Source organism: Podarcis melisellensis (assembly GCF_964234715.1).
Source record: "Podarcis melisellensis genome assembly, chromosome: 7".
In the NCBI taxonomy this organism is placed as follows: Eukaryota; Metazoa; Chordata; class Lepidosauria; order Squamata; family Lacertidae; genus Podarcis; species Podarcis melisellensis.
The window spans coordinates 74,805,055-74,831,639 of NC_138539.1; the positions used below are offsets into that span (position 1 = coordinate 74,805,055).

The 26,585-nt window shown below is 45.2% G+C and overlaps 1 protein-coding gene across 1 annotated transcript in view; it reads right to left on the reverse strand.

The window, feature by feature from the left end:
- BASP1 (brain abundant membrane attached signal protein 1) overlaps window positions 1–26,224 on the reverse strand; it is an 80,147-nt gene extending 53,923 nt beyond the window's left edge. Inside the window, exon 1 of the mRNA XM_081918335.1 lies at window positions 25,956–26,224. The gene's annotated coding sequence lies outside the window, so the exon portion shown is untranslated. The remainder of the gene's footprint in view (window positions 1–25,955) is intronic.
- Between the last annotated feature and the right edge of the window lie 361 nt (window positions 26,225–26,585).

A 26,585-nucleotide genomic window follows, 5' to 3' on the forward strand; every position in this document is an offset into this window, starting at 1 on the left:
TTCTGGGTCATGTGGCCAGCATGACCAAACTGCTTCTGGTACAATGGAACACCTTGACGGAAACCAAAGCGCGTGGAAACACCGTTTACCTTCCCGTCGCAGCGGGACCTATTTATCTACTTGCACTGGCATGCTTTCAAACTGCTAGGTTGGCAGGAGCTAGGACCGAACAATGGGAGCTCACTCCGTCACGGGGATTCAAACCGCTGACCTTCCCATCGGCAAGCCCTAGGTTCTGTGGTTTAGACCACGGCACCACCCGTGTCCCTAAAAAATATTTTAAAAATAAAAATACAATAGGGTTGCCATATTTCAAACAGTGAAAATCCAGAAAGAAAAGCTATTTGGGGGGCCAAATTGTTGAGCTTTGCCCAAAGAGCTATTTTAAGGGGAAATTAGCAAAATCAGCACTGCCGACATGGGCTGCCATATGTCCAGATTGTCCTGGACATTTGTCCGATTTCTGCCAGGACACTGCTGACAAATGTGGGAAATGTATGGTGTGTCATTCATAGCCTTTGTCAGCCAACGGGAACTAGGTGGTTTTGTTTGGCTGTGATACCTAGGTAACAATACCATCAGAAAAGAAGGCAGAAGAGAAGTGTTAACGTCGCACGGCACTTTCAGACAATCCCCACTATCCCCAGAGAATGGCCTTCGACTCAGCGCAGCCTCAGGGGTATGACCAAGAGGACAGTGCGCCTTAATGGACTCTGTCAATGCAGCACATTGTCTTGGCCAGGTTCAGAGCCTCCACACAAGAAGCCCTGCAGTTCAGTTGCCATCACTATCAATAATTTGTTTAGAAATCAGTTTGTCAGAGAGACCAACTCGTCTGGAGAAGTACATGACAGCTGAACTCCCAGTGACCTGGTAATTATTCAAATGCCTGTGAAAAGCTACTGTGCCTCACATTTTCTGGAGACTTGCTGGAGTCTTTTATTCAAGGTTCTATGAATAGAATTCCCAGAGCACATTTGAGCGCACCAGAGCACATCTCCATCCCTGGCCAAACAATACTGAATGTAGCTTCTGAAATCATCTTATGGTCGTGGTGGGATAGAGCTTTGGGGTTAAGTCTCTCTATGATTTTTCTTAATATCCTTTAATCCACTGGTCTTCATTGGAGGGAGTTGGAGACCCCAAAGTGGGACACGATGGAACATACCAGTGACTTGAGTGCAGTTTTATCTCTCAGGTTACACAATGAGGAGAGAAAGGCAGACATATGTGGCAGGGAACAAAAGAGAAGCTGATCTCATTCTGTAAAAGGTAAAGGTAAAGGTAGCCCTGACCATTAGGTCCAGTCGTAGATGACTCTGGGGTTTTGCGTGCATCTCACTCTATAGGCCAAGGGAGCTGGTGTTTGTCGGCAGACAGCTTCCAGGTCATGTGGCCAGCATGACTAAGCTGCTTCTGGTGAATGAGAGTAGTGCACAGAAACACCGTTTACCTTCCCGCCGGAATGGTACCTATTTATCTACTTGCACTTTGATGGGCTTTCGAACTGCTAGGTTGGCAGGAGCTGCGACCGAACAATGGGAGCTCACCCCGTCACGGGGATTTGAACTGCCGACCTTCTGATCGGCAAGCCCTAGACTCTGTGCTTTAGACCACAGCTCCACCCATGTCCCTTCTCATGCTGTAGGTTGGGGTTAAAGCTGGCGTCTGGGTGTGAAAAATGTGAGGACATTCTCAATGTTCTTCCACCTTAGCCTCCCAGGGAGGCAAAGGACTACATCTCAAGAAGACTACTCATCAGATGGAGGGTCAATTGACACAGCCATTGCGACCTGCAGGGATATATTTCCAGCTTGTTGTGCTTGCATTCCTCCATTTGCCTTTGGCAAGGCAGCCGTCTGCACGCTTTCCATTTTGCAGTGATTGCTAGCATTCCCAGTATTGTAGGGAAAACTCCACAGGAGTTTACTGCTGATGTACGCTTATGATACGGCAATAACATGGCCAATTTACTCTGGATAAAAACGAACCCAATGCTGCCATGCCAGAACTGTGTGAACTGGCCCAGAAGTGCAACAGCCAACCGTGTTTGTCTCAGGCTAGATCCAGGTGATCCGAATGCATTTTCTCTCTCTCTTATGCCTCTGCATCTTATTTGAGGACAAAGCCAGGCTCTTTCGAGCAAGGGAGGATGGCCTAGGGGGAAAAGAACAAACTCCCTTCAACACCTCAAAAAGAGAGGTTATTTCCCAGCTTTCCCCCTCATCTGCCTCTGAGCTGTCTTCTCTGGAAGGGTCAGGCTGGGGAAGTACCATATTTTTTGCTCTATAAGACTCACTTTTTTCCTCCTAAAAAGTAAGGGGAAATGTGTGTGCGCCTTATGGAGAGAATGCAGGCTGCGCAGCTATCACAGAAGCCAGAACAGCAAGAGGGATTGCTGCTTTCACTGTGCAGCGATCCCTCTTGCTGTTGTGGTTTCTGAGATTCAGAATATTTTTTTTCTTGTTTTCCTCCTCCAAAAACTATGTGCGTCTTGTGGTCTGGTGCGTCTTATAGAGCGAAAAATACGGAAGTCTCCACCATTTCTCCTCTGCCCAGTCCCTGACACTTATGCACCCCACAGTGCATTCCCTTCCGCCTTGGAGTTGGTTGTTCCTCCACTGAACTGTAGAGTACGGAAGTTGAAAGGCAAGGAGACTTGACCTTAAGCAGCTAGCTTCGTGTTCCTGTCCATGTATGCGACAAGCTGCCTGGCCTTTGGCACAAGCTGCCCACGCTGCAATTTGCCAGCCATGTCGCAGCACGTTAAACCCCACAGTACCCCACCTCCTTTGAAGACATTGGGCGGGTGCGTGCTGCTGAACACTAAGAAGAAGTCTCCCTCTCCCCCATGCTCATGCCTTCTTCCTGAACAGGGTACATTCAGTGCCTATGAAACTGATCAAACCATTGTGAGGGCATTGCCCAACGCAAGCAAGCTGTTCTCAGACTTAAGTACAGACATGCATCAAGATGTTTTATCTTTTAAATCTATATTGCATTGGTCACAGGCCATGACAAGCACACGTCAAAACTACTGAATGTTCTAGCATTTCCCTGTGTTTGTGGCAACAGTAGCTTTAAAGAATCATGGTCAATGGGCAGGGGTGTGTTTAAAATGTTAGAGCAGGGGTCAGCAACCTTTTTCAGCTGTGGGCTGGTCCACCGTCCCTCAGACCATGTGGTTGGCCGGACTATATTCTGGGGGAAAAATATGAACGAATTCTTATGCCCCACAAATAACCCAGAGATGCATTTTAAATAAAAGCACACATTCTACTCATGCACAAACACCAGGCAGCCCCCACAAATAACCCAGAGATGCATTTTAAATAAAACGACACATTCCCGTCCATGGGCTGGATTGAGAAAGCGATTGGGCCGCATCCGGCCCCTGGGCCTTTGGTTGCCTACCCCTGCATTAGAGTATGGTTTAAGAATGCAATTGCAAGATACCAAGTTGGCAAAAATGTTAAGTCTCAGTCCCATCTGAACAGCAAACGTCTTTGAAAAGCATTGGACAGAGGTCTGCATCAAGATCATCACCTTTGTAAAATAGATATGACCCATGGCTTGAATGTTTTGTTGTGGGTTTCTGCTGCAATTTTCAGCCTTCCATTTGCAGCTTTGTCTCGATGTGGCAACTAATCGAGATGAAAAGAGCTGATGGGCACAGTTACCTGAGATGTGAGGACTCTGGGTATAGAACACTGCTTTTGGACAGATACAATGAAGGGAGAGCAAGGCAGCGGGGAGTGGCAAACAAAAAAAGATTTGTCAATCCAAAAAGCATATCCAATGGTCGGGAGGGCAGGGTTCAACTCTGCTGTGGTCCGCTTTGCCAGTGCATTCCCTACAGAGAAGAAGAGCCTTGCAGTCAGCAGAATTGAACCCTCCACTCATCAGCTGATGAGCTGTGGGTTTAATCCTGCTCAGTTTGGCTGTATGCACCTGTTCCCTGCTGGGAGGCTCAAACAGCTGTGCAAGCTGTTTGAAAGCCCTTTCGCAAACAGTCTTCGCTGCGCTTTGAAGTCCTGGTGGTCGGGGCTTCAAAGCATAGCATCACCTGAAGTCACTGTGATGCCAGGTGATTGACAGGCAGCCCTCCAGGTGTGGGGAGATGAGTGTCTGACCACTAACCAGAAAAGATTCTGCAGCCCGCTTTGGAAAGCCATTGACGATTTTTTGGTTAGTTAGTGAACCTACACCTCATTGCCCAGGTCGTGAAAATTATAATGAGCTACTTCATTTGCAGCTGTTTTCATTTTTTGCCTGCATTTATGCATTTTGAAGATGTCGTAGGATGTTTTCATTATTATATCTATATCTGTATCTATTTTGTTTTATTGACGTCTTGCTGCTCTAATGTTGTGGTTCCACCTGGGACCAGGTGGTGAAGGGCAGGTTAGAAACAAACAAATCTTATGATTTGTAACTAGGCTAAATACAGCCTCAATTCAACAAATCTTTGGAGAGGGGATAGAATATATTCCAAAGTCCTTGCAGACTTAAAGAAAAAGAGCGAAAAGGGATCGAAAAGAAACCCTTACCAGTCTTCTCTCTGTCTATACTCTGGTCTATATTACCTCTGTGAATGTGTGTTCTATTTATCAACCCATGTGAGACAGGATATACGGAGAGGTAAAAATACTCTTCTCTAAGGAGCATTAGTTGATGTTTGGGGTGCTTGCTTACTGGAATTCAACAGAAATTCCTTCCTGCTCTCTGTCTGTGGTCTGATCATGGAAGCCATTTTTCTCTTATGTAAGCTGATCTGAGAGGGATGTTTTGAGCACAGTATTTCCTGCCTCTGTGCCGATGTCTTGTGCTAAATGACCCATGAGGCCCTTGCAAGTTATGATTCTCTACATGCGCTGGAATCGGAGAGAAAGTGAAGAAATTATTTATGTTCTTGGGGAGGATCAGTTAAGTCCTGCTGAATTAGAGCACATCCATTCTTTTGAGACACTTTCTCCCTCTGTCTTCCAAAACAAAGGATTGGTGTGGTCTGGGAGTGCGCTGGGAGCTGTGACTATGTTTATATCCTTTTCATTTACAAGAACAATAAAACAAACATTCTTAGCAACCCTAATATGGTTTTCTTAAGAATGTACTGTGAAAAGGAATCTTACACGGAATATTTCAAAACAAACATATTTTCTTTCTTTCTCTCTCTGTCTCTGTGCCTGTCTCTCTCTCTTGTCCACACATAATTAACCTCATTAACTTGGATTTTTATTCTTATTCCTATTCTTATTCACACCCTGCCCATCTGGCTGGGTTTCCCCAACCACTCTGGGCGGCTCCCAATAGAATATTTAAAAACACATTAAACATCAAACATTAAAAACCTCCCTAAACAGGGATGCCTTCAGATGTCTTCTCAAAGTCGAAACAAAAACAAAAAAAATTCCTTCCAGTAGCACCTTAGAGAACAACTAAGTTTGTTCTTGGTATGAGCTTCCGTGTGCATGCACACTTCTTCAGATACACTGAAACCACCAGAAAGCACTCACAGCTGGACTTCAGTGTCTAAGCTGAACAATGGGGGTGGAGACACTCCTTCAGGTATACTGAGGCCATTTAGGACTTTAAAGGTCAGCACTAACACTCTGAATTGTGCTCGGAAATGTACTGGGAGCCAATGTGGGTCTTTCAGGATCTTAAGTAGCTCCTCTGTTCACACAAGGGTGGGATGTGATTTCCACCAAGTCTCCATCCCCTTACAAGATATCACCCACCACTTCCAAGGCTTCCCAGCTCCCAGGAAGAGACTATTGGTTGGTTAAGCCCTGTCCTGTCACCTCTGACTGGCTGAAAGGTTCTTTACCAGCCCCACTGCCAAATATAGTGCCTTCTATATTTAAAGCCCAGGGGCATATCACAGACATAAGTCTGTAGCATCTCTGTTTCTCTGGTGCACCAGAGTATGGGGAATGTGATTGGTTAACTCATGTGCACTGATTGTTAGCACATTTTGGGTTCCTAGCTTGAACTGACTGCCCACCTTACTGCAAAAGGCTGGAAGCAGAGAATCCTAAATCTGCAAGTGGCCCACCTATTTTATAAATATTCCCGTCCTATAGATACCGACAGTAAACAAATCCCTGGCTGGAATCCAAAGAACCCATTTGTGTGCATCTCAGGCCTGTGGATTTGTCATTTTTATTCTTTCTGACCAAAGAGCAGATTTCTCTGCTGCACCATGTACGAAACTCCCCTCAGGTTTCATAAAAGGCTTGCCGTTCTGTTCAAGGACCTAAACCCCAAAATGAGTCCTAGGGCTCTGGATGCAAATTTCTGACTTGGGTGCTGCCACAAGAGCACAGCCAGCTAGCTTTGCCCCACCCTGTCACCTCATCCATACAAAACAAACGTTTACTCTGCTGTGCAAAGAAAGAAGAGAGCCCAGAGGGATTTGATGCAAATATACTGACATATTCATTTCCCAGCATGGTCTCACCATCCCAAGAATTGCCATGCACTTACCAGGGTACAATAAGTGTGGATTCAGCTGCAGTCCACACACTACACCCAAAACTTTTTATTATTACATGGATATCCCATCTTTCCTCCAAGAAAAGGAGGAATGCCTATCCCCCTCTCCATTTTATCCTCACAACAACTTTGTCAGACCGTAGGCAAGGCTGAGGGACTGTGACCATCTCAGGATGACCAAGGGAGCTTCATGACTGAGTGACTATTTGAACTCTGATCCTAACACCCTAACCACACTGTCTGAACGCTGTATGGATCCTTTGAGTTCACATTCTCAACAAAAAACCACAGTAACACGGACAACAAGTTCCTGTGAAGATGGGTTTGAAGCAGGAATTGGGGAGACTTAACTGACAGAAAATGTGGCTTTATGTTTAACTTTGTGGAAGTAGAGTCTGATGAGGAACTCAGACTTAACTGAGACACTTGAGAGACAGATAAAGTGCCATTAGATAAAAGTAGCTGGATAGATGACAGAAAATTAGTATTATAAAAAGGTTAAAAAATAAAAAGTAAAGGACCCCTAGATGGTTAAGTCCAGTTAAAGGTGACTATGGGGTTGCGGCGCTCATCTCACTTTCAGGTCGAGGGAGCAGGCGTTTGTCCACAGACAGCTTTCCAGGTCATGCAGCCAGCATGACTAAACCACTTATGGCACAATGGAACACCATGACGGAAACCAGAGCACATGGAAACGCCATTTACCTTCCCTCTGCAGAGGTACCTATTTATCTCCTTGCACTGGTGTGCTTTCGAACTGCTAGGTTGGCAGGAGCTGGGACAGAGCAACGGGAGCTCACTCCGTTGCGGGGATTCGAACCACCGACCTTCTGATCGGCAAGCCCAAGAGGCTCAGATGGCCTCTAATGAAGTTTAAGTATCTTGTTTAGTGAAAGGATGCTGAGCTTCAAACAAAAGGCAAGTAGTGCAGAAGCATTAAGAAGTACAGTGGTACCTCGGGTTACATACACTTCAGGTTACATACGCTTCAGGTTACTGACTTCGCTAACCCAGAAATAGTACCTCAGCTTAAGAACTTTGCTTTAGGATGAGAACAGGATGAGAACAGTGCGGCGGCAGCAGGAGGCCCCATTAGCTAAAGTGGTGCTTCAGGTTAAGAACAGTTTCAGGTTAAGAACGGACCTCCGGAACGAATTAAGTACTTAACCCGAGGTACCACTGTAAATGAAGGAGATAGACGAAAGGAGAGAGGACGAGCCAGGAGGAGACCCACATCCATAAAGACAAAAGATCACCAAGACACGAGAAGGAAGTTTAGCAAAAGCAGAAGAAAGACAGGGGCAGATCTTTGGAGAAGTTGAAAAAGCAGCAGCAGCAGAATTTGGCAGACGTCGGCAAGAGGTTGCAGTGAAAAGAGGAGGGCATGCTATGGGGAGGAAGGAGATAAAATGGCAGGTAAACGGCAGAGCTCCCTGGTCACAATGCTAGATTTAGGATGGCAGCAAGACATCCACGGGGGCTGGGAGGGCAAGAGAAAAGAAGAGGAAATAAGATTATAGAGGAAGGCCATCTGCACAGCTGGGCACTCAAGCATATGTGGGTCGCTGATTGCATGTGCATTCGTGAACCTTGATCGCTTTCACAATCTATCTCAAGTGTTTTCTATTCACACCAGTACGTGGTGCCCGGTGGGGTTTTTTGTGCTGCGTGTTGCTGTCGCTTCTCTTAAAATGGTACTTCCCCAACCACCTTAAGTTTCAGAAAAACCTGAGATCCACTGTGGGCATGCACACAGACTTGAGTGGTTTAAACCAATTTATTGGCCCAGGTTTTCCTGGTGTGGTGTGTAGTGTCGCTCAAGAAGACACCAGTTAAAAATCTCACAGCACGCTAGTAGGATTGGAATATCACCTGTAGCTTAAGGTTGATTCTGACCATAATGGAAGAGGCAAAGGGATTGGGATTATCATAAAAAGATGTGGGAGGAAAAGATTAATAATAGGACCCACAAAGGGGAGGATGGAAGTCCAGGAGATTCCTTGGAAACTTGTTTGTATGATTTATGTTTGAAATATCTCTGTAAAATTTTAATTTGAAAAACCAAATAACGAAATTTTATAAAAAAATCTCACAGCAGCCTTAGACTCACAAGATGGCCTCCGATGAGCCGATGTCCTTCAGCCTCAGCACCCAGCTTAAGGGACAACATAAATGCATCTTTTGTGCTCTGGGTGTTTCACTTATCTGGAATGTAATACAGAAGCATCTACATCTTTCGCTTATCATGTTAATAATAATAATAATAATAATAATAATAATAATAATAATAATAATAATTTATTGATATCCCGCCCTCCCCAGCTGAAGCCAGGCTCAGAGCGGCTAACAACAGTAAAAGTAACACAGTTTACATAAAATCACAATCAATTAATTGAAATACATTCTAAAATCAGTTCATTCTAAAATCAATTCTGAATCAAATTAATGGCAACCATTGTGCTAGAGTTCTATGATGACTGTGCCTTGGCCAAAGGCCTGGTGGAACAGTGTCTTGCAGGCCCTGCAGAAAGATGTCAAGTCCCACAGGGCCCTAGTCTCTTGTGACATAGCGTTCCACCAGATTGGGGCCATGGCCAAAAAAGCCCTGGCTCTGGTCGAGGCCAGCCTAACCTCCCTGTGGCCCGGGACCTCCATGGTGCTTTTATTTGAAGACCGTAAGGTCCTCCATGGGACACACCAGGACACTAACACATGTTGTTCCTTTCAAAAATGGATTCCTTGCCTGAAGAGGCCTTACAAGAGTGTCACCACAGAAGCTTAACCTCTACAACCATGCACCAGTGGAGCATCAAACCACCTTCTAGACTTGGCAGGAGAAGGGCCAGCAGCTTGTCAGGAGAAGGGCACATTGCCAAATCCTCTCCTGTCATCAGTCACCTGAAGGGACACAGCATGAAGCCTCCTCATGATTTCCGTATATTTATACACTCCGGTGTCGTTGTTGAGCCTTGTGTAAAAGCATGGGAAAACAACTAGTGCTGTGGCACACACACAGTCAGGATGTGTGTAGTTTGGCCAACTGGGCAGCAGGGAATCTGGCATCTGCTACAACATTCTGTGGAGAACCCTTGCTGTTTTCTTTCTCAAGGCATTGTGGCTTTTTGAAGAGGACACGGAAAAACACATGGTCACTGTGAAGAAATGGTTCAAAAGACACAAGGAGCTCTGGGCAGACTGTCTAGATCCGATATGAATTTCTCCCACGAGGTAGAACACACATGGCATGTCAAAAATGTACAGCTACACATAAAAATGTCAACAGGAAAAACCGTTTGTTTGTAAACCCATGTGCCAGATAGATGTTTTCAGCACAGAGCCAGGACTAGCCCTGGGTCCCCGCTGAGTGCACAGTGGTTGGAAACCCAGATCTGCAAACACAACATATGTTAAAAATAAAGACACCAAGTCTCTGCTTTGCCATTGCTGCTTCTCCTTCCTTCCTCTTTGCATTTGACTGTATCAGGGCATTCCCCCCAAGTCTAAATTAGGTGACAGCTTGACTTGCACTCAAAATACAGTACCACCTTGCAACTAATTAAGTGCATGCATGCAAATGATTATAATTTGCATACACCTTCTTTCCTCTATACAGGAGTGTAAAATGTAGATTTCCCCATCACCATATAAAGTACACTGAACTCCATACATGCTTCCAGATCCAAAACTTGTTTTTTTGTGCCGAGTTCTCAGAAGACCAGGATAGAAGGAACAGAAGCTATATTACTTTTTTCTTGTTGCATGCCTCAGTATAACCAACAGTCAATTAATTAATGAGTCATGCAAAGGAATATGCTTCTTAAGAGAGGAAGTAAAATCTTGTTCCTTGGGCTTTTAAAACAAATGGTTGCACTGGGGCTTGCATTGCAAGTTTTATTTCCCAGCATTCTAGCCACTACACAGTAGCTCTCCTATTCCGGCATCTTCCCATTTTTTGATCACAGCTATATACCGTCCAGTATATTCCATGAGGTCAAGCAGATTCTTCTGTGGGTGCCTGATTTTTACTGCACCATAAGCGTTTTTCTGATTGCAAAATGAGAACCCCTTTGCAATACAGTCACCAAAAGCCAGCATTGCACACCTCACAGTTAGGAACAGCGAACTCCTCCTAAATCCTTGTCTCTCCCCTCTCATCACCCAATTTAACCAACAGAGCCTAATTTCACCTGCTATCCATGTGCTGTATGTAAGTAGAAACAAAGGCACAGATTTTAGTGTGCACACACAGAGAGAGAGAGGGAGAGAGATCTGTAGCAATTCTGCGAATACCGTGGTACCTCGGGTTACATACACTTCAGGTTACATACACTTCAGGTTACATAGGCTTCAGGTTACAGACTCTACTAACCCAGAAATATTACCTTGGGTTAAGAATTTTGCTTCAGGATGAGAACAGAAATTGCACAGCGGCAGCGCGGCAGCAACGGGAGGCCTCATTAGCTAAAGTGGTGCTTCAGGTTAAGAACAGTTTCAGGTTAAGAACAGACCTCCAGAACAAATTAAGTACATAACCAGAGGTACCACTGTATAAGCAAGGGGTGGAGAGTGAAGCTAAACTGCAGGATCTAAGACTTGCAATAAGCCACATTTGCTTGGGAGTGGGGCATGAGGGAGGGATTGCCCAAGAATATTAGTTGGCAGAGAGAAAGCCATGGGGTCCATGCAATATTTAAAAATGTGTTATCTGTCTTTGCATAAAGAAGAAACGCCCTCCATAATACAGCTTCCTTCCAAGTGCTTGTTGTGGGCATCCATTTGTGCCTTTGGGAGTGAAGTCAAATTGTTGGAAGGTTGTAGTGCCTGCTGCGGTTGTAGAGACTGATACGGGAGAGACATGTTTTGTTTCAGCTTGGGCAGCTGAAGGTGTCCAGTTGTGCTGCTGCAGATGCACCATCATGTTTCTTCTCTCTGCGTTCCTTCCAGCGGTCATTCCTCCTCTGGTCACTGCTGTGGATACAGGACCTGGCCATCTGTCTCCAGGCACTGTGGTCATCTGCAAGGGATTCCCACAGGGTTGGATTGATGCTGCCAGCCTTCGTGTCACATTTGCTGAAATCTTTGTAATGTGGAGTTGGTCTGCCAACATGCCCGAAGCAAATTGCCCATGGAGCAAGACTTTGGGGATCCTGCCATCTTCCATTCTGCGGACATGACCAAGCGAGCATAGACATTGATGGCACAGGAGTGCAAACACGCGGAGATTGTGGGATTGAGAGGACACACTTCTGTTTGAGGCTCTGTCCTGCCATGTGATGCCCAAAATCTTCTTGATGGAAGGCGCTGAGGCATCGCTGCTGGTGGTTGCAAGCTGCCCAAGACTCATTTCCATAAAGCAATGTGCTAAACACACATGCCTAGTAGACCTTCAACATGATATTGGACATTAGCATCACATTTTCCCATACTCCTTTGGAGAGGTGAGCCATTCCCATAGCTGCCTTCTTCTGGATCAGCATCGAGGGAGAGGCTGCAGGTTATGGTGGAACCCAGGGAGACAAAATTGTCTACTACCTCAAGTGTGTGGTCACCAATCCTGATGTGTGGAGTGCTGGTGATGTCCTGACCCAAGACGTTGGTCTTCGTCAGGCTGATGGTAACACCGAACTCCCTGCAGGCTTGGGGAAACAACCCATGTGTCTCCGTAGACTGCAGTAGTTCTCAATCTGTGGGTCCCCAGACATGGTTGGACTACAACTCCCATCATCCCTGAGCTCTGGCCTTGCTAGCTAGGGGTGACGGGAGTTGTAGTTCAACAACATTGGGGGACCACAGTTTGAGAAAGGCTGCTGTAGAGCTTTCTCTGAGTGTGCTGTCAAGGCTGAGCAGTGCAGCCTCTTGTTATCTCCCACTTGGACTACTGCAATGTGCTCTACGTGGGGCTACCTTTGAAGGTGACCCAGAAACTACAGCTAATCCAGAATGCGGCAGCAAGACTGATGACTGGGAGTGGCCGCTGAGACCATAGAACACCGGTCCTGAAAGATCTACATTGACTCCCAGTACATTTCCAAGCACAACTCAAAGTGTTGGTGCTGACCTCTGAAGCCCTAAATGGCCTCGGCCCAGTATAACTGAAGGAGTGACTCCATCTCCATCGTTCAGCCCAGACAATGAGGTCCAGCACCGAGGGCTTTCTGACGGTTCCCTCACTGTGAGATGTGAGGTTACAGGGAACCAGGCAGAGGGCCTTCATGGTAGTGGTGCCTGCCCTGTGAAACGCCCTCCCATCAGATGTCAAGGAAATAAACAACTATCTGACTTTGAGAAGACATCTGAAGGCAGCCCTGTTTAGGGAAGTTTTATATGTTTGACGTTTTATCGTGTTTTTAATATTCTGTTGGGAGCTGCCCAGAGTGGCTGGGGAAACCCAGTCAGATGGGCGGGGTATAAGTAATAAATTATTATTATTATTATTATTATTATTATTATTATTATTATTATTATTATCATCATCATCTGCAAACTGCATCTCTCAGATAAGGACCATCAGGGAGAAGAATATGTCAAAGAGAGTTGCTGCAGGAACACAGCCCTGTTTCACACAGCTCTTTATAGGGAAAGCATCTGAGGATGAGCTGTCCTATTGGACGGTACCATGCATGTTCTTGTGAAAGGGCACCATCATCTTGTGATGCTTAGGTGGATATCTTTTCTGGCTGATGAATACTTTTCGGCCTTCTAAATACTGCTAGACCCAAAATTGGCATTTCTGTAGCATTCAGCTACAGTGGGTGATCTCTATCAGCACCACCACAGTGCCCAAGAACCAGGAATCCCATATAATCCATTGCATTTGAAGGAGGATGTAGAGGGTCTTCATCTTTTCTGGTACAGTGCTTTGTAGCTTCCAGGACTGGGCAATGGAAATCTTCTAGAAATTAGAATCTGTGGGCATGTTATCACTGAGACAGTATGCTTGTCTCTGGGCTGTACCACTTCAGACTTCTATGGGGGTTTTTTCTTTCCATACAATAGAGTTCCCTCCATATAGAAAACTAGATGTCAAAGAGAAGGGTTCAATTCTTCCCTTCCCTTCCTGTCATTGTGTGTGGGGGGGGGACCTTTCCATCATTTGAGCTCCCATCAGCAGTTTGAATCCACATGGATTCCATCTTTTTAAGAGCTGCGGATAATCAAGCCAAAAGTAAGAAATTTCCAGCTACACTGATTTCAGTGGGAAAGATTTAATTTCATCTGTCTCAACAGGATAGATAAATAAAATGCCTTTAAATGTGTCCTGCTTGTGACCATTCATAGCAAGTAAGTACAAACGTTTACAATTTTTTTGTTCACACATATTGGGGGGTGAGGGATAAGCATTCCTTGTGTCAGCTTGTGAGATGTTGGGGAAAGAACTGAAAAGTTTCGTATTTGAAAAAAGCAGAAAAACCGGAAGGCAAAAGGCATTGTGGAAATGGGAAGTTTCTATTTTCTTCTTTGTTTCATTCATTTGACAGGTGCAAATTGTAATGAAACTATCACCTCTCTCTTTAAATAAGATGTCAAGATGCTATCGGGATCCAGAAAGCAAGAAAATTGTGGCACATGTGATATTGCAACGCTGCAGGGGAGAGATCCATCGTATGAGTGCTTTCCATTCTCCACAAGCATTTTTTCATACAGTATCTTGAAACCACTTCTTAATGCATTAAGCCTCCATTACACGTTGCATATGGTTTCTATTTTCAAATCTCCGATGCTTTTAGGAATTTGTTCCTTGACTTCATTCATTGGTGCCTGGCTGCAATTAGCATTGACTGACAAGAAGAAGGCCAGCCGTTTCTCTCCCCCTTACCCCACTTCCCAAATTTTCTGTTTCCTGACTCAGCTCAACAACTTAATCCAAAACATTCATCTTTTAGAAGGGATTGTTGTCTGGCAGGAAGACATCTTCTCTAGCGTTTTTCCTGTTTGGGCACTTTTCTTTTTTTCTTCACAAGATGGAGCCAGAACCAGAGAGAAAAGGAAAACACAAAGCATATGTGATGTCTCTATGAAAAAACAATTTGTATTGTTCATCATCGTCAGGTGGAACCTGATATTTAAAGAGGGTGCAAATCTATTGTCGATTTGAATGCATAGGATGTTTAAAGATTTGTATTAGCGCATGGTTTTCCGTTAAGTGCTTCTTTTTGCACCATTGACAGTGGCTTTGCATTACTTCCAGGTGCTGTGCAGTAAATGGCACACACAGCAGCAAATTGAATATGGAAAGCAGCTAGGAACAATTAATCCTACTGCAGCAATTCCTACATTTGTGTGCCACAAGAGAACTGCTGGCATGCCACATGAAATAAAAAATTAATGGCTTCTTTCAGCCCCAAGTACCCGCCCATGGCTGCCTCAGCGCATCATTCACTGTTTTCACTGGCCTGGCCACTTTCCCATTGGTTCTGCTGGTGCAAGGTAATTCAGCCACATCTTTACATTGGTTGTGACTGGATCGTTTTATCACACCAAGGCGGAGACTGGGAAGAAGGCCCTTACTTCAGAAGAAGCTGCTCACTGTATCTCCGGGCTTTTCCACGCTTACTTTTTGGCCCACTCTTGCCAGACAAAGGTCCGCACTTTAACGCTCCACACCCAAGCGTAATTTTTCTTTTGCCCCGAAATTTCCCCCACGAAAACCCACTCTCTCGAGCTGAATCGGAGCAAATATCAATTCGGGTTTTGCATAGATTGACATTTGTTCCAATTGAGCTTTTAAAGAGCAGGTTTGCTAAGGGAAGATTAGCCTTTTAAAGAGCAGGCTTACTAAGGGAAGATAAGGAACTTTGCAAATGTTCAGAGTGAAGTGTGCCTCCTACAAAGGTGGATTTAGAGGAGTTTGAGTAGTTTGCCTGCACTGGGCGCCAAGACGAGAGGGAGCTGCAGGGGGGCGCTGCAAAAATGACTTAGAACAGAAGGCAAGAGAAAGGGAGGTACCAAATTTTGGCATCGCACAGGGGACTGCTGAAATTTGAATGCCCATAGTCCGCCACTGCCTCCAGTTTCAATTCAGACTAAAATGTGGCTCGGTTGTCAGAAGCTTGGGAAACACTTGCTTGCCGGCATGCAAATAGTACATTACGTTGACCATGGGTGGAAATATAAACTGCAAACATACCTGTGTAACCAATGTTCACTTTCCAGAGCAGAAAATCACCTTTGGGAGTGTTCAAAATCAGTGTTGGAAACTCCCATTGTTCTAGGGGCATTTTGTGACAGGGAATTCCATTGGCGTGAGAGGTTTCTGAGCTCTGGGCGCAGTACTGTGCCTAAGATTTCAGATTAAAACTGCAGAGTGGAAGGAAAGGAGGTCCTTTTTCTGCCTCCTCACTTCCAGCTGCTCTCTGAAGACTGGAGAAGAGACCTTCTTAAAAATATTAGGGGTGTGGGCAAGGGAAGGACTATTACCATGTTAAAAATGAACATAATATTTTAGCTGCAGTTCATTGATGTTCCGCTTTGTATTCTTGTTATTAAAAAAGCATGCCTAGACATTCTGTTGTTGCACCCATAACCGAGGTTTAAGGTGCCATTTAGCTTCTAGTTTCCATATCTCAGTTTCTAACACGGTATACAATGTGCTTTATAATTATTTTCTGCTTTTGCCTTATAAATGTAAGAACACCAGCAACCTCTTTACACTGCAAGTCTGCAGGTGGGGCTTGCTTTTAACATCATCCTTGTACAATGCCTACATTTTCAAGACACTTTGTAGACTCTACATTATGATTACTGCCACAGCCACCCAGTGAGATTCATGGGCAGACAGCTACACGAATGTTATTGGCCCAGAGATGGAAAGAAGATGAAGTTCCTACCAGAGAAGAATGGCAGATGAAGTTGATGGACTATCCAGAGATTCTCAACCTGTGGGTCCCCAGATGTTGTTGGACTACAACTCCCATCATCCCTGAGCTCTGGCCTTGCTAGCTAGGGGTGATGGGAGTTGAAGTTCAACAACATCTGGGGACCGAAAGGTTGAGAAAGGCTGGACTATGCCAAAATGGCTAAAATGACAGAAAGAATCAGAAATTAGGAAGACCAAAATGTTAATAAGGAATGGGGAAAACATAGAACTTATCTTAAAGACCATTGTAAACAGTTAAAATCGTTAGTAGGATTGGAATACTACTTGTAGTTAAGGGTAAATTCTGGATTCAATGGAGATGTAAAAGATTTGGATCATCATAAAAGATGCGGGAGGCAAGGATTAATAGGAAGTCCAGGAGATTCCTTAGAATCTTGTTTTTATTATTTATGCTTGATATATCTCTGTAAATTTTTAATTTGAAAAACCAAATAAATAAATAAATTTAAAAAGAGATTCGTGGCTGGGGGTGGAGTCTGAGGAACCATTCTCCAGAACCAGTGAGGAGGCTGTTTCCTGTCACTAAAAAAAACAATTTATCTAAATCAACTCCTTCTCCAACACCATTATCTTACCCTTACTGTTCTGCTCAATTCTGGCTTCCCTCAATATTCTTCTGGACTGTGAGTGGACATTTTGCCACATGCAGAGGAGCAATACAGGTAACCAAGCTAACTTAAGAAAAGCCAACGTGGGAGTTTGGTCTCTATGAAATATCAGGTCAACATAGAGTCACAGTTCCAGAACCACCTAGGCTCTAGCCATAAAATCCAGCCCAACACACCATACCCGTCAACTGTCCCGGATATCCAGTTTTTTGGGGAGGGCGTTCTCACATGACGTGCACAGAAGATGGCCGTCCTGGTTTTCCAGTGGGATGTGTTGGAGGCTATGCACACTGGTCAGGGGTCCACGCATCTATCTCTTAAATGAGGGGTAGAAGACATGTGAATTAATCCAGAATGCGGCAGCTAGACTGGTGACTGGGAGTGGCCGCCGAGACCATATAACAGCAGTCCTGAAAGACCTAAATTGGCTCCCAGTACGTTTCCAAGCACAGTTCAACATGTTGGTGCTGACCTTTAAAGCCCTAAACGGCCTCAGCCCAGTACTGTATACCTGAAGGAGCGTCTCCACCCCCATCTGAGGTCCAACTCCAAGGGCCTTCTGGCGGTTCCCTCACTGCGAGATGTGAGGTTACAGGGAACCAGGCAGAGGGCCTTCACGGTAGTGGCGCATGCCCTATGGAACACCCTCCCAGCAGATTTCAATGAAATAAACAACTATCTGACTTTTTAGAAGACATCTGAAGGCAGCCCTGTTTAGGGAAGTGTTTAATGTTGGATGCTTTATCGTTGTTTTTAATATTCTGTTGGGAGTCGCCCAGAGCAGCTGAGGAAACCCAGCCAGATGGGTGGAGTATAAATATTATTATTATTATTATTATTATTATTATTATTATTATTATTATTATTATTATTTTGACGTCTCACGCAGTCTTTGTGCTGTGGCATACATAGACATTTACTGCATGGAGTGCCACTGTCTTCATACTCTAGCAGCTACTACTGGTAGTTTGAGGCTCCACTATGGTGATGGTCTATGCTATAAATGATACAGAAAGGGAAGGACCAAATGTCAGTTTTCCCCATGGCACCTGCAATATGCTCCAACCTCAAGGCGAGGCTTCTTTTCCTTATTTACTGGTAGCAGTAATATAGGCCTCTTGTCCTGATGGGGATTAGGGGGAAAGAGGACCACTTTAGTCATTCTGTTACTGGTTGAAGATCAAGGTGGGGAGGTATGAAACATAAGGCCATGCTCAGGAGGAACTTCTAAATGCATCAAGCCCTGCGTAAGTGTGTGTAAACTACTTAACGCTATTACTCAGTGACAGGACAAAGGAACTCTGCACATGCCCAGTAGCACTGTATTGTTATTTCATATTTAGACAGAGCATGGGCCCTGGAAATTGTTCCTTGCCAAGAACAGAAAACCGCCTGCACCACTTCCAGATACAGCTTAGGACCCTTGTGCCTACGGGACCGCCTCTCCTGATATGTCCCACGGAGGACCTTACGGTCTTCAAACAAAAACACCAGGAAGGTCCCGGGCCACAGGGAGGTTAGGCTGGCCTCAACCAGAGCCAGGGCTTTTTCGGCTGTGGCTCCGATCTGGTGGAACGCTCTGTCACAAGAGACTAGAGCCCTGCAGGACTTGCCATCTTTCCGCAGGGCCTGCAAGACAGAGCTGTTCTAAGGCACAGCCTGACCCCCTCCTTTGGTAATTCTTCACAGAACTCTAGCCCAATGGTTGCCATTAATTTGATTTGAACTGATTTTATAATGAATTGATTTTAGAATGCTGTATTACTTTACTGTAGTTAGCCGCTCTGAGCCCGGCCTTGGCTGGGGAGGGCAGGATATAAATTAATAATAATAATAATAATAATAATAATAATAATAATAATAATAATTCACTAGTTAGGTAAAGGACTAGATAAATTAGCTCATAGTCATATACAAGTATTAGCCAGGCTACAAGCATCTCATGGGTCAGTTAAAATTCACTAGCACTACCCGAAGCCTATAATCAGGGCTGATCTGTATGTTAGCTACAGACAACTCAATATTGCAAGGCTCCATACACTACTCCATTTGTTGATTCAGCAGGCAAACTCTGGCACTGGTTAGACTCACCTCGGGCTCTGAATTGCACCCGTGCCACTCTGTGGGTCTCCCTTCCATTTTGCCACCCCCAGCAGCATCCACACCTGGGAACCTTTGGTCCTCTAGATGCTGATGAACTGCAACTCTCATTGGCCCACCAAGCATGGCCAACAGCCAAGGGTGATGAGAGTTGTATCTCAGCAAGATGTGTAAGGCGAAATGTTCCCCACACCTGTCTGTATCCTTTCCACCTCTTCCCAACGTCTACACTTGGCTGTAGCACCACTAGCAAGAGATTCAGTGTGCCTTCTCCATTTTGTCTACTCTGAACTTCTCGGACCTTCTCTTTACAACTCTTCCCTCAGCTTCTCTCCTTGCCACTGCTTGCTTCCTTATTTTCAGTAGCCAACACACCCACACTTGACCTCTGCTCCAACCTCTTCCTAGCTTCTCCTACCAGGGGCTGTTCCTCGTACCACTGAGACAAATTTCACTGCTCCATTTTAGGAGGATCATTTATCCTCCCCTCAGCTGCAACCCCTGAAAAGGGAGAATATACTTCCTCTCGTTTCTGGGGAACAACAGAAAATACCTCCAAGTTTTCATGGGAGAAGGAAGGGCTGGATTTCCTTAATTAAATCCTGTTTTTGAACAAGTCCCAGAGCAAGCATGAAGCACCTAAGAACTTCCCCATTCTGCTGTGGTTCCTCTGCTAGTGGTGACCAGGAGTTCCCCTTGGCATATTGGCCTGCCTCCAGCAGAAAACAGGACCAGAAGATCCTGGCACGCCTTGCAGAGACGATGGGCAGCCAGGTGATTTCCACCCCCATTTTTTTAAAAAACAAACAAACCACCACCTCATTTATGTAAAGCAAACCAAGCCCTTCCCCACAACCACCACCATACACACACTAGGTAAAGTCTCCTGCACCACCTCTATTTTGTGAGTGATTTCTTTTCATTCCCACTCTAAATTTCTGAAAAAAGCTGGGCCCAAAATCCTGGCCCTGCTCTAGTCGATGGCCTCAGATTCCTCTTCTTTCTGTTCCTGCTGGTGCCTTGGGAGCTCATTCATTTCTAGCAACCCAGCCCCATGCTCTCCCATGCCAAGAAACCCAAAGTCTGCCTTCCCAGTAAATTATGCAGATGTTTCCACTAACATAGGAAGCTGCTATGTAAAGGCCATTGGTCCATCTAGTTCAGTTTGGCGAGGTTTCAAACTGGGATCCTTCCCAGCCCTACCTGGGGATACCAAGGGCTTGAAGCTGGGGGCTTATGCACGCTAAGCAAATGTTCTCTGTCTTTACATGCACTTGCGAGATGTGCATCCTATATCCTGTTTGCAAAACAGAACATAGTCTCAGAATGTCAAAGGTTCTGTCGGGAATGGGAGGGCAAAGGACAAGGAAGAAGTGTGGGATGTAACATAAGCAGTCAAATACAACATTTCCTGTTTGCCTAGAGTGGACATGCAGGGAATGTCGGTCCAGCCAATTGAACGTCCTATTACACCTGGTCTGGAACATCTTTCCTTTTCATGTGACCAGGTAAGGTGGGCATGACCCTTCCAGACCCCACAAAAGGTCCAGTCACACAGCCACCTTCCTTTTTTGATGCCTTTTCTTCTCTTGGACTACACTGCTGGCTCTCAGCCAGCGACATGTGGGATGAAGTCCCATATGGGATGAACTAAAACCTTCTTCTGTAACTCTAAGCTAAAGCCTGCCTTCAGGGCTCCAACTGTGAACTGAATGTGAGTAAACTTATTACTTTTAAAAGAAGACTGTTGTGTTTTTATTCTTTTAGGAGGGAATCAAAGGGGTCTTACCAGGAATAGTAGAACTTAAGAGATTCTAACGAATCTGCAACTAGCTTCCTGCTGTGGAAAGAGGGGGATGTACTCTGCTGTGTGAATAAACTCACTAGCGTGAGTTAGGAAGGACAATATTTAATCAATATATCGTCTCCTGCTACCCACAACATTCCAACAAGTAGTGCAGACATGGCTGTGTGGGTGGCAAAAGGAACGAGGAAATAAGAGACATTTAGTTTCTGATCTTTCAGGTGACATGGTTTGGACACACTTTTCTTGGAAACCATGTGGGCTAGGAATCTTTTCAAAACAAAGAAGTGAAAACCCTATGCTCTCACTCGGTGAAATTTTGCACATCAAAATCACATCTGTAGAATTAAGGGTCTACTAGAATAAGGCAATTAGCAGCCCAATACCCAAGCAAGCTGACTTGGAAGCAAATCTCATTGATTTATGTGGGTTTATGTCCAAGATTACTTGGAAGTGTGCCCTACTGACATTTACTTGGAAGTAAGCTCATTTGAACTCAGTAGAACTTACTTCAAAGCAGTCATGGGATCAGGCCATGTTACTTCTCCAGATGACACTTATCAATAATTGTTCCTCAGGAGGTCTTGTTTAGTACTGGCTCTTAACTGTTAAAAATGACCATAGAACTTCATCAGTCAACTTGCACCCAATCCTACATATTATGTAGAAGCAAGTTCCACTGATTTCAGTGAGATATACTTCTGGTTGCTATGTTAAGGATGCGAGCACCAACCACTTACTCAAAAGTAACATAGTTAAAAAGGTAAAGAGAATTTATGATGCGAGAGGAGGAATCCATTTTATATTGTAGGTTTCAGCAATTGCTTATTAATAAAACAAACGTACTTCTGTTTTCTGTGGAAAATATGTTTTTAGAAGTACAACTGATGACACAAATTGCTTGGTCAGCAAATCAAAATGTCAGCTGCAACAAGGGATTGCAAGAAAGACAGATGAATACAGGACGCTTTAGAAAATACAAATTTTATTTGTAGCTTCCGGCTGCAGTTACTAACGCTGCCATTTTTGCAGATAGCCATGATTTCACAGAACACATGGGCATGGTGCAGTTTTGGAACTATGCTATATTTCATTTTTTAAAACAAAAACTGAAATATTTCTTATCTTCTACTTTCTTTTGATACATGGGGAGAGGGGAGCAAGAAAGGCTATGAACAATATTGCAAGCAGAAGATTCGACAAGTTTGGGCAGTGTTGGTAAACAGCATGCAGCAAGGGGACTGGCAGATCTGGGTTTTTTTGCAGAGCAGTGTTGTGTGATGTGCTTCCCCAACAGTTATTTCACTAACAAATTTCCTGAGTTACCCAATCAGCTGTTTTGACAAGTTAACATGTGGGGAGCTGCTGGTTTCCTGTCAGCAGTTTTACTTGACTGGGGAAAGCAGCTTTCACCATTAATATGCAGCCACTAAGAGGTGACAAAAAAAAACAACAAGTGGTAGTGGTGACTTCTTTCATTCGATTCATGCTTCTCCTCTCCATCTAAAACGTCACTTTCTGTTTTCTTCTCCAAACCAGCTGTGCCACTCAGTAAAACAAAGGGAAATAATCCTACCCACATTCTATATGTCTGACCAACTATTGATCAGTTATTGGGTCAATACACTAGGCATTCCAAAAGCACAAATCCTTTTGCTTTGAGGGTTTGGGTTCTGTGCATTTTTACTGCTGTTTGTTTGTTTAGGTAACTGATTAACCTGCAGTAAGATGTGTATGTGTATGTATGTGTGTGTGTGTGTGTGTGTGTGTGTGTATATATATATATATACACACACACACACACACACACACACACACACACATACATATATGTGTTTTGTGTGTGTGTATATACTACTACAGCTGTTGTTAAAATATACCATGCTACTGTTTGCACTGTAATAAATCTGGGAATCTTGTGCCAGCCTTTAGCAAAGTCCCCTCCCCTCTTCCCCCACTCTGAGACTGTGGTTCTCAGATATATTCTGTCACTTGGTGTGTTTTTTTAATTTCCTGTGGGCAAGGCAATAAACTGTTGATGGACTGGCTCTGAGGCCTGTGGACAGACATTACCCAATCAGCATTCCAAGATATCTCAAGATCCAGTGTTTGGCTGGGTCGACAGTTCTAATACATACATACATATATATATATAGTTGGGCCTAGAAGTAGCAATTCAGATGTGACAGCTCCTGTGTGTTGGCAAATTCTTGATTAGATCTGTGCCTGGGTAAAGCTGCAAATCCAACCAGTTCATCACTGTGGTTTCCTCTAGACTAACTAGCCAAGGTTGAGCCTGGTCATTTGCATCAGCCTCCCATGTGAACAAGACAATGTTAACACACATAGGAGCATGGTAAACTTGTCCGTCTCAATTCCCACATTGTGCGTAGATGTTTGTACCTCCCAAACTGCTGTGTCTAAGCAAATGGTGCTTCTGCAGATCCTTCCCCCAGCTCTTATAAATGGAAGAATTTGAGTATGATGCCAAGGTTTCCACCAGGAACCAAAATCTGAGTGTGGGCTCACTACTAAACTAATTCATCCGTATTATCCTGCCAAAATGCTGCCTGTGGAGGGTTTTGCCACACTTCAATTGCAGATGTGGGGGCGGGGGGGAATGGGCATCTGTTTCCACCGTACGGTACATCTTGGTAAATCCCATTTCTTGAAATGAATGGAGAGAAGGTTGGAAAGAAGAGAACTAGATAAAAAAACAGGACTGTGTAGGGAAAAATGCGAGAGAGGAGGAGTGTGTCTCCCTCTAGGTGGAGGAATTTGGCAGACAGTGTCAGCCGAGGTGCTTCCTATAGTGACAGATTCTTCACAGTATCATTAAACACGGACTTTAATTGAACTAGGTACACGGAAGTTGCCTAATTGTCCTCTTCTAATGGATCGGCCTCATTAGTGTACTTCATTTGGTACCCCCAAAATGTTTGCAGAAAAGATGGCCAGCCTAGCAGATAATAGACAGGGTGGGGAGAAACACATTGAAATGGTTGCCCCTATTCCTCAGCACAGTTCTTTGAAGGCCATTTTGCAAGATACTAGACAGTGAAGATTTTCCAGAGCCTACACCCCAGCATGGCCATTTCTTTACCCTTCCCCCCTCCACCCCCATATTCATCTAGATTAGAAGCAATTTTTTCACTGCTACATTGGAAAAGGAGTTGTGATAGTATGGGTGGACTGATGCACAATCTTAACAGCGAACAGAGATCACCACCGCTTAATATTAAGCAGAATTTCATTCACATGGGCTTGTAAAATTGATGCTGAGTCTACAATCTCCCTCTCCCTCTGCCCCTTTAAATCCACTGGAGCATTTAACAAGGTGCTTATGCAAGATGGATCTGCTGGCAAAAAAAAAGGATTCCCTCCAATGCTGTCCTACAGGTCTGGGGAGATCCTTATCTCAAGATGCCTGCCTTTGTTCTGCCAATTCTGATAAGTGCCTGACTAACGATGGAGAGAGACTTGCCTCGTCCGTCTTCCCCACCCTGCTCTGCTACGCATGCGCGAGGCGAAGACAAAGGAATAGGTAATTACAAGAGAGTTTCATTCATTTCCCCTGCAGTATCGCCAAAAGAGGAGCCCAGCTGGGAGGTTTTCTCACCCAGCACCGACCCGGTGTCGTAGACGACGTGTGAATGCGCTGGCCTCGGGGACGGCTACTTGAAAAGGCATCCCCCCAAAAAGAAAGCGTGGTACCCGGGCGTCTCATCTCCGGGAGCCACTCAGATGCGCTCGTTTTCATGTGCCATGATTCGGTGGCTAACGCAGCAGAGGGGTGGAGAACGGAGAGAAACTGCAGGATCTCTGATTTACAAGGAACCACATTTGCTTGGGAGTGGGGAGAGGATGCCGGGAGGGGGCTTGCTATGCATATTCATGGCGGAGAGGACGAAGCCACGGGGATCCATGCAGTATTCCTAAACTCCACAGAGATGATGTGGATGTTTGCATTAAAGCAAAAAAAAAAAAAAAAAAATCCCCAAACTAAGACACAAACGCTTCTGGTCTTGCAGGCTTTGCATTTAAGCAGGGTGGGAGATTAAAGTGTTTGTGGCCACTGCTATCCTAGCCCCCCACCCCGCCCCCTCCTCGTCTGTCTTTCTTTTTCATCCCACACTCGCGACCAATAATAAAACCAGAAGCTCTTTTCTTCAGGATTGCCTAAGCAAGAACAATCGCACAGTGTAACACCCCAGGATGGTTTTAAAATAAAAAATTGGCAGGCGTCCACTTTACATCTCGCCTGCCCTCTGCTAAGAGAAGATTGAAGGGGTGATTTAAAAAGAAAGAAGGAGGGGGGGAAACACGTTTAGCCAAAATACACACGCACAGATCGTTTAGGAGTTTTCTCCAAAGTGCTCCACAGGTAATATAACTGCGAAAAACCATCCTTTCAAGCCCAAGCTGAGGCTCTCATGCCATGTTATCTCGCTTTTACGCTCTTCCCCCCTCCTTCCTCTCCCCCTCCTCTGCATGATCTTAACATGGATGTATGCCCCCTCCCCAATATGCCTTCTTCGAGATATCCATGCTATGCAGTCTATATTTATTTATTTATATATACGGTACATATAGATATATATATTAAAAAGATGGGGAAAGAAATCTGTAACATCCCCTCCCCCAAAAAAGTGGTGGCTGTGAAAAAAATTAGAAAGAAAAACAACCCCAAGCCCCCCACCCCGATTCCCCACATCCATCCCTTTCTCCATCATGCCATCTTTCCAGCCCCTGGAGGTCTCCATGCAAAGATTTCAAGACATAGGCACTGACTTAAAATTTCTCCCTTTCATAGAAACCCATCGCCAAGGCATGTGCGCTCCCTAGATCTTGCTTCTCCCTCTTTTATATTTAATATATATATATGAAAATCTCCCAACACACACATTAAATATTTCGAGAGAACAAGCGGTTTTCATTTTTGGAGGCGGGGGCGTTTGTTTCAACAGCAATAAGAACCGGATCGACCAGCTGGCTGCCGCGTAAAAAAAAACCAGAGGGGGGGGACAAGAAAATCCAAATGGTCTCCAGCCTCTCGGATGGCTCTTACCTCGTTCCTTTGCTCCTCTGTCCCCTTTGGCGCGGCTGCGAGGCTGGGGTCACAAAGAGAGAGAGAGAGAGCGCGGGGTCCCGGCTCGCCCTGGCGCCCGCTGAGTCTCGCCGGAGATCTCCCTCGCTCGCTGGCTGGGAGTGTAGTGGCTGGAGCTGTGGCTGCTTGGAGTAACGCCGGCGCCGCCGCTACTGCTGCCGCTGCATTTCTCCCCCTCCCTCCCGCTTCTCTCGGTGACAGTCTGTGGGCAGTTCAAAAGCCACACATGCACACGCACGCACGCGCGCACAGACACGCGCACCGGGTTTGGTTCCTCTCTCTCTCCTCACCCCCTCCGCGCGCGCGCACCCACCCACCCCTCCCTCCTTACCTTTTTTTTCCTTCTCCCCCCCCCCCCCAATTATTTCACCCAAAGCTCATCAACTTCAAGAGATGCCTCCTTTCGCCCTTAGGGGGCGGTCCCGAGCCAAGGTTTTAAATATCCGCTTTGCGCGTTTCAAGACGGAGTCTTGTTTTGGAAGGCGCGTAAACATGCCCATCCAGCTTCCAACCCCCACGTGAAGGGATGGATCCCGCGGTGGGGAGGAACAGCAAGGGCAGATCTCTCTGCTGGTGGATTCTGACTCCTTT